This window comes from Dromiciops gliroides, chromosome 4 (assembly GCF_019393635.1).
Source record: "Dromiciops gliroides isolate mDroGli1 chromosome 4, mDroGli1.pri, whole genome shotgun sequence".
NCBI classification, from domain to species: Eukaryota; Metazoa; Chordata; class Mammalia; order Microbiotheria; family Microbiotheriidae; genus Dromiciops; species Dromiciops gliroides.
The window spans coordinates 191,189,098-191,199,386 of NC_057864.1; the positions used below are offsets into that span (position 1 = coordinate 191,189,098).

The 10,289-nt window shown below is 41.1% G+C and overlaps 1 protein-coding gene across 2 annotated transcripts in view; it reads right to left on the reverse strand.

Moving 5' to 3' along the window:
- Positions 1 to 4,563, reverse strand: part of MAP3K14 (mitogen-activated protein kinase kinase kinase 14) — a 47,775-nt gene extending 43,212 nt beyond the window's left edge. Inside the window, exon 1 of one of the 2 annotated variants that reach the window (XM_043964438.1) lies at positions 4,461 to 4,563. The gene's annotated coding sequence lies outside the window, so the exon portion shown is untranslated. Of the gene's footprint in view, positions 1 to 4,064; positions 4,365 to 4,460 lie in introns of those variants that run through there. The other variant, XM_043964437.1, reaches the window with a different exon arrangement.
- Between the last annotated feature and the right edge of the window lie 5,726 nt (positions 4,564 to 10,289).

The window sequence follows — 10,289 nt, forward strand, 5'->3', positions numbered from 1 at the left end:
AACTAATGAGGAGTGAAGTGAGCAGAATTGGAACAAATTATACAATGATATATTGTAGCAAACAACTTTGAAAGACTTAGAACTCTGATCAATGCAATAATAAGCTAAGAATCCAAAAGAATGAAAATGAAATCTTACCTCCTCACGGAGAGGAATGAAGAGAAAGACATATATTTTTGGACATGGCCAATATGGGAATTTATTTTGCCAGACAATGTAGATAAATATTGAGGGATTTTTTTTAATGTGCTCAATGGGGGAGGGAAATAGTAGGAAAGATTAATTTGAAAAAATACTCATTTCTTGAAAAATAAAAAATAATTAAAAGGCTACCATCAAAATTCATGATATGAATGCAAATTGTTTTAAATCTTTGGTGCTTTGTAATTTTAAGGTGTTATTTTTATTAAGAGGTCAAGGATGTCAAAAGAAGAAAAATAAAAGGAAAAAGGTGAACCATAAAATGTTGGCAGCACTGGAAAGGACATGTTTAAAACTTTCTGGTCCAGCTCCCTTATACTACAAATGAGGAAAAACTCTCTGAACTAAATAGAATATAATGAAGGAAAATATAGAGCATTAGAAAATATTTTTCTTGGCATTAATGAGAAATCTAAAACACAGAATGGAAAACAGATGATGGAAGCCCAGTTCAACTGAAATTTTCTTTCCACAATTTGCTGATCACCTGGCCTACCATTTCCTAATCTACTAGTTTCTACTTTTTGATCAGTGCTTTTATGTAAATTTAAGCCTTTAACAAGAGTATTATTTTAAATGATCATCCTAATACACAGGGATACCTCCATCCCACCTTACCTAGTATGGACACAAAGGGCTAAGTAACTTTTCTTAAAAGTTCCCAGGCCCGGTGTCATGGTCTTTTTTTTTTTTTTTTGTAATATAACCTATCAATTTCACACTGCTACCATCGAAAGTGCCCATAATGCTCAGATGTTTTCAGTTTAACTGAAATATTAAAATGAAGCAAACAGGAAGCATCAGAAACAACTTCAGTGGTGACTTATTAATCACAAAAGCAGAATTTTAGTTGCATTTTAACCTTTTGCTCAGAAAAATAAATCAGCTTTTAAATGACGGTACAGTTGCTAGACAAATGCTGCTCATATGCTCATCTAGATAATGAAACGAACTTCAGACATTTTTTTAGGGATGAATTGGGATTTAAGAAGCAGAGATTTTTCTTAAAAACATACCAACTTCATCAAAAACAAGTAGGCCTGGGGCAGCTAGGTGGCACAGTGGATAAAGCACTGGCCCTGGATTCAGGAGTGCCTGAGTTCAAATCCGGCCTCAGACACTTAACACTTACTAGCTGTGTGACCCTGGGCAAGTCACTTAACCCCAATTGCCTCATAAAAAAAATAACACCAACAAAAAAACAAAAAACCAAGTAGGCCTGCTTACAAAGATCTACAAAAAGTTAACGTGCCACTAGGAAACCGGAAAAAAGTAACTTAACAAATCAAAGCGATAGAACCCACCACAGCTAGGTCAAGACTAAGCAAAAACACCCCTCAATGAAGTCCCTCCATTCCTTTAGTTCTACCAAAGAATATAGGAAGGTAAGTACGGTCCTGCCCAGTGTGGCACATTCATCCCTCATCTAAAACTAGAGTCAATGAGGAGGCATATAACTAAGGACAGCGTCTCTTCTCAGCAACAAATGACACACACCACTCCAGGCAGATTACAAACTAGTTTCTCAAATAAGACCCAAAATGAGGAACCAAACCTTCATCTGGTAAAGGGAACAGGCGCAACCAAACTTTTTTTTTAAAGTAATAAACATTTTTATTTATAGTTTTGGCTTCCAATTTTTATTCCTCCTTCCCTTCCCTCCCTCCCCTCCCCCTTCCCTGAGGTGGTAAGCAATCAGATATAGGTTATACATGTACGATTATGTAAAACATTACCATATTAGTCATTTTGTATTAAAAAACTTGAATAAAAGAAAGAAAAATGAAAGAAAGTGAAAAATAGCATGCTTTAGTCTGTGTTCCACAAATATTAGTTCTTTCTTTGGGGGTGGATAGTATTCAACCAAACTTTTTTATTAACATGAAGACTAATCTAGCAGGTTTTGGGGGCTGTGATGACACTGTACACTTTTTATGAAGCCTTGAAAAATCCTTCAGAATTGCTCCTTACAAACTAAAAACCTATTTAGCTGTGTGACCAAAAGCAGAGATCCTCAGCCTTTTTTTTTTTGACAAAAGCAACACTTTCTTCCTGAAAGTGCAACCTAATGCACTTATTTAAAAAATTTAAAGTACACTTATTTTAAAAAGTAAATTACAATTCATTGTTTTGAGAACTCTTCAAGAACTGTCCCCTTTGATATAAAAATAATATGGTTTGATCCATACATTAGAGAGGAGGGGTTTCTTATGCTGGGATCTGTAAACTTGTTTAAAACTTTTAAAAAATGTATTTTAGTATAATTTGTTACCTCTATAATCTTATGCATTTATAAACATTATTCTGGGGGGGGATTCATAGGTTTTATCAAGTTGCCCAAAGGGGTCCATGACATAAAGAAGAACCCCTAAATTGGGGTTTGCTGAACTAAAGTCAGCTAAAAAGCAAATGAGAAAGTAAGATTTCTGGGAAAAACAAAACAACTTACCAATAATAAATCCATTTCAATTAAGGCAAGCATCCGTCTTTAAGTGTACACAGTTCCTGGCACATAGTAGGTGCTTAATGACTAAGTTGACTTACAGTATACTATATGTTGGGTTTAATATTTAGATTACCCACTTCCAAATCAAACATTTCTTCTTCCACTCCAAGATTTTAGATCTATAAGACTGTGTGTAGTTGATGGATCCTGGAACTAGGAGTCTGAGACCTGTACTCTTGAATCTTATAATATCCACTAATAAGCTGTGTCACTTTAGGCAAGTTCAGTTTTCTTTCTGCCTTAGCCTCTTTATAAAGAAGTTGTAAAGACAAGATAAGATCCATGTGAAAATGCTTAGAAAAACTCAATTCAACATAGACATTTATTAAGGGCTTACTGGATACAGAGGCTATCTTGTGTTTTTGGATCCCTGGTCTAGTATGTGATAACAAGCGATTAATAAATGCTTTTGAATTAAACTGCAAAACACTCTGCAGGCTTATGCCACCTTCAAAAATATATATTAAAACCAATATGATAAAAATTCATACGTTTATAACAGTAGAATAGCACAAGATTAAAATGTAAAATATTACCTCCTTCAAGTTTTTCTGAATTACCCAGTTCTAGACAAGAGGTTGTGAATCTCTCTATTGCAATAACCATTAAACTGACAGTCTAGATGGCTCTACTGGCCCTCTACCCGCTGACACATTAAATTTCATTTGCATTTACACCAGTTGTTAAATCATCAGGATGTTTTACAAGTTATCCTGATCTTCATATCCCCAGGGCCCAGTCCAGGGTCTGACCCTTAGTGGGCACTTAACGCATGCTTGTTTAACAGAACTGAATTCTTTGCTAACATTTTAACAAGAAATATATTACCATTTTGAGAGTTCTTACTTTTTTCTTGCCTCTCTGTTCCCTCCCTCTTCTTATTCCTTTGCCTAGTTAGGGCTGAGAGTATTCTTTTAACCACCGTTGGGGGAAGCACTTTTTTGAAGTTTTTGAGAATTAGGGATGCCTAACAGACCAAGAATATCTACTCTGGGACAAGAGCATTTCTAACTTGGTATTAACATTGTAGCCATCCCAATCGATATAGGGGCTAGGAGAGGGTTACACTCCTCCTAATTCCAAGAAGGGAAGGAAATCCTTCTATCCCGACCGAGCATACCGTAAAAGAGATCCTCGGCTGGGAAGAAGGACGAAGAATTCGCAAAGCTTTCTTAAATGGGCTTTCGAAACTCCAGGACCAGGGTCCCTGGACGGATGGAACTTCTGGAGGGAAGTTGCTAGGGGAGTGACACGCGTGGGATTTAAGACAGGAACGTTTCTCCCGAGGGCCAAAGAATGTCAGGGCTGGGAGATGGGCTTTTAGACAGCCAGGTTTATGAAGGAAGGGGTAACCCACCTCGGTTTACGGAGGAGGGTGACCTGGCGGGCTCTGAGCGGCTAAGGGGGCTTGTCCACGTTCCCCCGAGGAGTCGCGGGGCGGCAGCGGCTAAGGTCCGTGTGCGGGCGCCCCGCTTAGGGGAGCCGAGTCGCTGTCCGAGGAGGCCCAGGAGGCGGTGGGAGAGGGGTGGCCCCGGGCGGAGGAGGGCAGGTCCTCCCGCCAGATGTGGACCCCGGGGCTGAGGGACGGGCCGGGGCGCGGGCGCCCGGGCGTGGGGCAGGCAGCCAGGAGGCCCTCGCCGCCCACGATCTCCGAGGAGGGCCCGGGGCTTCGGTGGAGATCCGCGCCCCAACGACGAGGGGGCTCGACCCTCACTGCACTGGAGTCCTCGCGCCAGCCTGCCCGCCTACCTACCAGCCCCGAGCGCCAGATCCCCCCAGCCGCCGAGCGCCTCTTTCTCCCTCGTCTTCTTCCGCTGCCGCCGCCGTCACCGCTGTTTCTCGGCTTCTATCCCCCACACTTGACGGCTCCCGGCACCCGCCCGGCCCCGCCTCGGCCTCGGGCCCCGCCTCTCCACCTACACTCGCGGCGTGCTGCTCCTTCCACGCGTTCCACTCGACTTTCGACTTTCGGGGCGGGGCCCTGAGCAAACCCCAACTTGCTTGGAGAGTCCAGTCGCCCGCCCCCTCCAAGTCGCCCCGCCTCCTGGGAGCGGTGATTGGCGAGAACGTGTTCTATCAGAAATGGGCGTTATTTCCTGACAGCGCTTGCCGAGGCCGAGAGATCCTGAGCCAGACTGGAGGAGGTGGTGGTGGTGGCGGCGGCTTGAGGCCCGGGCTAGGCTGGGGCAGCGGCAATGGATAGGAACTACACATGCGCCAATCTTTACCGGATGCTTCCTTCGGGTTACGGGAAGGAAGAGTGACCTTGCGCATGCGTGGGCTTTGGTTGCCTAGGAGACGAATCGGTTCCCGAGGAGGAGGAGGAGGAGGAGGAGGAGTCGTCTCCCCTCTTTGCTTCCAAACTCACAGAAGCCAGTAATGTTTAGAAGAAAATGTGCTCGATTTACCCAATTATACTACTTACTAGCTGCGTGAGCCTGCACAAATCACTTGGACCACTTAGTTCCTCCGTTTCCACATCTGTAAAATGGGAATAACATTCATACTCTTTGCCTTATGAGGTTCCAACTAGATCGTTTAAATCCTAAAAATGTGAACTATTATTAAAAGTTCCAGACACAGGCTCAGAGATTTAGAGCTGAAAGGGACCATCCAGTCCGAAGTCCTCATTTAGTTTTTGGGTTTTTTTTTCTTGAAGGGTAATGGGGGTTAAGTGACTTGCCCAGGGTCACACAGCTAGTAAGTGTCAAGTGTCTGAGGCCGGATTTGAACTCAGGTACTCCTGAATCCAGGGCCAGCGCTTTAACCACTGCGCCATCTAGCTGCCCCCTAAAATCCTCATTTTAAGAGTTGAGAATCCGGGGTCAAGAGAAATCAAGTGACTAGTTAAGAATTTTCAGAGTTGACATTTGTCTGAGACAGAATTTGAATCCAGCTCCTTCTGACCCCTAGTCCAACATTCTATCCACTACCGCGGTGCCTCGCAAAGCAAGCAGTAGTAGGCACTTAAATGCTTGCTGAGGTCTCAGCTACGTGGTGCGGTGGATAGAGCGGTCGAGTCAGAAACCTTCAAATCTAGCCTCAGGCACGTCCTGGCTTGCAGCCTACCTCAATTTTTGTTTTGTTTTGTGTTTTTTTTTTTGTTTTTTGGTGAGGCAATAGGGGTTAAGTGACTTGCCCAGGGTCACACAGCTAGTAAGTGTTAAGTGTCTGAGTTCGGATTTGAACTCAGGTCCTCCTGACTCCAGGGCCGGTGCTTATCCACTGCGCCACCTAGCTGCCCCTCAATTTTTGTTTATCATCGACCTCTCAAGATTGTTGTGAGGCTCAAATGAGACAGCCACATTACCAGTGCTAGCTATTATTTAGTTTTACACCAACTTAAGCCATCGTGCCCCAAGAAGAACTGACCTAACAGCATCACCACGTTTATTCCACTACCTGGAACTACTTGGTCACAAGCAAGATCGGACGATAGTGTGAATGGTTCGGTGCAATTCATTCTAACAACTGGTGAATAATAAGGATAACTCACATTTGGACTCACACTATCATCGGTGGCTAGCTGGAGTCAGGAAGACTTGGAGTCAGGTCTTGTCTCTGATATGTAGGCTATATGGCCTTGGACAAGTCATTTAACCTCTTAGCAACTCTGTACATTGGTGGGCAATTTGAATTGGTAAGGAGTTTTGTCACATGAATGAAATCGTAAATCTAGACCAAAAAAAATTATCTCGTATTTCTATAGCGTTTTAGACTTTACTGTGTAGAGTTCTGTTCTCTGGATTTAAGTATACTCTCCTGCAAAATGAGACGATTAGACTAGATGATCTCTAAGAGCCCTTCCTACTCAAAAGGTGTGATCCTATGACAGAAGCTCGAGAGCATCTTTCATTCCAGGCTCTCCATCTCCATGGCTACCAACCTAGCCCAGATACTTATTACCACCCACTGGAACTATTACATTCATTTCTTTCTTTTTCTTTTTCTTTTTTTTTTTGGTTTTTTTGCGGGGCAATGGGGGTTAAGTGACTTGCCCAGGGTCACACAGCTAGTAAGTGTCAAGTGTCTGAGGCCGGATTTGAACTCAGGTACTCCTGACTCCAGGGCCGGTGCTTTATCCACTGTGCCACCTAGCCGCCCCCTATTACATTCATTTCTACCAGATATTCTAGCTTCCACCTTACCCCATCTAATCTATCCTTCACATACCAGAATGTTCTTCCTTATGTATAGAGATCTGGACCTACCACTAATCTGATAAAAAAATCTCTCCTGGGTCCTTAGGAAAGTTCAAAATCCTTTGCCTTGGCATTTAAGGCCCCCAGTAATCTTATAATACACTATGTTTCCAGCCTTCTTATTACTCTCCTCCAAGCACTCCACAATATAGGCAATTACTCTATGACATTACTTAGGTTTTCCCCCTATGTTCAAAATGTCTCCTTCCCTCTCTTCACCTGCTGAATTCCTCCTATACATCCATCCTTTAAAACCTGACAAATAACACTTCCTCACAGAATCACAGGTCCAGTTGGAAGAGACTTCAGAGGTCATTTTGACCATATCATCCAGGCTCTGCTTGAAGACTTTGAGTCATCAAGCATACAGCCCATCTCACTTTTGGACATATCTAATTTCTTGGGGTGGAGGGGGAGGCTAATGAGGTTAAGTGACTTGCCCAGGATCACATAGCTAGTAAGTGTTTCAGGTCAGATTTGAACTCAGGTCCTCCTGAAGACAGATCTAATTTTGAGAAAAAAAATTTTCCCAATGTGGAATTTAACTGCTTCTCAACAACTTCTACCCATTATTCCTAGTTTGCCCTCTGGGGCCAAAGAGAACAAATCTAATTCCTCTTCTACATGATAGCCTTGCAAATGCTTGAAAACAGCTAGCATGTCTTTTTAGTCTTCTTTTCTCCATGATAACCATCCTCAGGTCCTTCAATTATTTGTTTATATTATTGTTTAACACGATTTCTAGTCTCCTTTCAACAACCTGATTGCCTTTCACTTTACACATTCTGATTTTTCAATCTCTTCCTAAAATGTGTTGCCCTAAAATGATATGGGCTAGTTAAGGTTGTTACCATCCTTGGGGTTTTTTTGGTTTTTTTTTGGTGAGGCAGTTGGGGTTAAGTGACTTGCCCAGGGTCACACAGCTAGTGTCAAGTGTGTGAGGTCGAATTTGAACTCAGGTCCTCCTGAATCCAGGGTCAGTGCTTTATCCACTGTGTCACCTAGCTGCCCCATCATTTATTTCTTAGCAGCATAACCCAAATATTTTTCACAGGAACTGTTGTCCAGCTCTACTTTCCCCATCTTGTAGCTGCACAGATGAATTTTGAACCCAAGTACAGGATTTTACATTTATTGATTTTGGCCTGCTGACATCTTTTGTCATTCAATGTGTTAGCTACATGAAGGCTCCTTACAATAGGATGCAGCATGATGTAGAGTTAGGACTCTAAACTTTAGAGAGAAAGATATTTTGGGCAGACACAGCCTCAGAGACCCCTCAAGTAAAACTGTGTAGATGGCTGACCTAGGCTTTATGGATTTTTGTCTGTCCCTTTGCCACCTCTAATAACTGGGTCCCAGTTGAAACTGAGTGTAGCAGAGTGAGTGGAAAGAGTACTGGATTTGGGATTAGGAAACTTGAATTCAGATACAAATTTTCTCTTTCTTTTTCTTTTTCTGTTTTTTGTTTTTTTGTGGGGCAATGAGGGTTAAGTGACTTGCCCAGGGTCACACAGCTAGTGTCAAGTGTCTGAGGCTGGATTTGAACTCAGGTCCTCCTGAATCCAAGGCCAGTGTTTTATCCACTGTGCCACTGTGATGTTTAAAATCTAAATTGTGGTTGCCTTAAATTAGAAGCTTTAGCACCAGTCCTTGGGCATTAAACATTTATTAAAGCATACAGATATTCCCATGGAGTTCAGAAAGTTAAGATAAAAGCCTATTTAGCCTAGAGTTCCAGCCTGGTCTGGTTCTTCCTCAAGTCCTCTGCCACAAGCCTGCTTCAATCACAAACTCTCCAGCAAGCTGATTCAGGAAACTTTTTATAGGTCTGGAACAGAGGAGGTCCTTACACTGCTTCAAGCTGGTTGGTTGGCATCTTCCAAATCCATTGGTTCTGAAGGTGTTCTCAAGGTGTGATTACAATCCAGTTAACTTGAAGTAGGCTAATCAGCAGTTAATCACTCTCACTTGATTCAATCAGTCTAGATTAATCTCCAGGTGGGTCTTTGAGTATCTGCTAAATCTCATTATTTCATCACATTTCCCCCTTTATTTCTTCTAGGAACAGGTGTTCCTAGATGAAACAGTAAAAAATAGCTTTGTCAGTAATCAAATCAAACAATGAAAGTTCTTAAAAACATGAATTGAGAAGACAAGAATTTTTTAAAATCTTCATTTTATCACCTTTTGTATCATCTGCCTAATTATCCTCATGCCATTATGAGAAATTTTAAAATCTAATATAATTGGTAACAGATGTCAAGGCCAAATCCAACACTGTATTTATCATGACATCTGAGATAATTATGGGGATTACCATTGAGCAATATATACAGCACATGCAGTATGCCAGGCTTAAAATAGGTGGATGGAATATATGTCCATGCCACCGAACATACTGGAGGAAACTGAGTCAGGCTTAATCAGATGCATGGGATTGAGTCGTCCATGGCATTGGGCATATTGTAGGGGAATAGAAGCCAGGTGTAGAATGAGATGGGTGGGATGAAAACTTCCAGCCATCTGTGCAGTACCTGGACTTTATAAGTGTCTCCCCTTCTGAGAGAGTTCAATGCCTGCGCTTGTATATATTCCTCTCATGGGTAAAGGCAATTAATGTCTTAAATGGTAAATTCCCATAATCCAAGTTTCATATGGATTTAAAAATTTGAGGATAATAATGATAGCAAAAAATGTGAAATGATCACAAAAACTGTGAATTTGCTTTGAGTCAGAATATAAATTACAATGTACAATGATTCCAAATAATATTTTTTGCAAAAATAGTATTTCTAGAATTAATTTATACTTATCATGATAATCAATTTACCAAGGAAATACTTTATATAATTTGATCAAATAATCAGTTGGAAAAACAAAACACAATCTTAAAAGAATGAAAATATCTATGAAAACAAACTCATACTATTAATTTCAAAATGTAGATACAATGGTATAAAAAGGAAACCTTTATGTAACATTTGAACTGACATTTCTCTGAGTGAATTTAGAGCATTTTTGATTTCGATATCTAAAATCTCCACATCTCATATTAATATCTTGCTGTCTACTTCTGCATTTCAGCAAAATATGTGCCAATTTATGGCAATAGAAGCAGATTCTTGAAATATGATGATGATAAAGTTTCTCTTGTTTTTCTTCAACCCCTTTATTTTCTCTTTCATAATACCAATGCTTTATAAAGTTATTAGTTAAAGGCAAAAGCAGGTAAAGATAAATCAAAACAGAAAGTCCACAAAAATGAACCATTAACATACTTACAAACATCAAATTTCTTACCCAATGTGAAAATCAGAAGGTTGAGGGGTTCAGCAGTCCCTTCATGGTCGCCAAACTGTGATGATTAAAATCTAAAT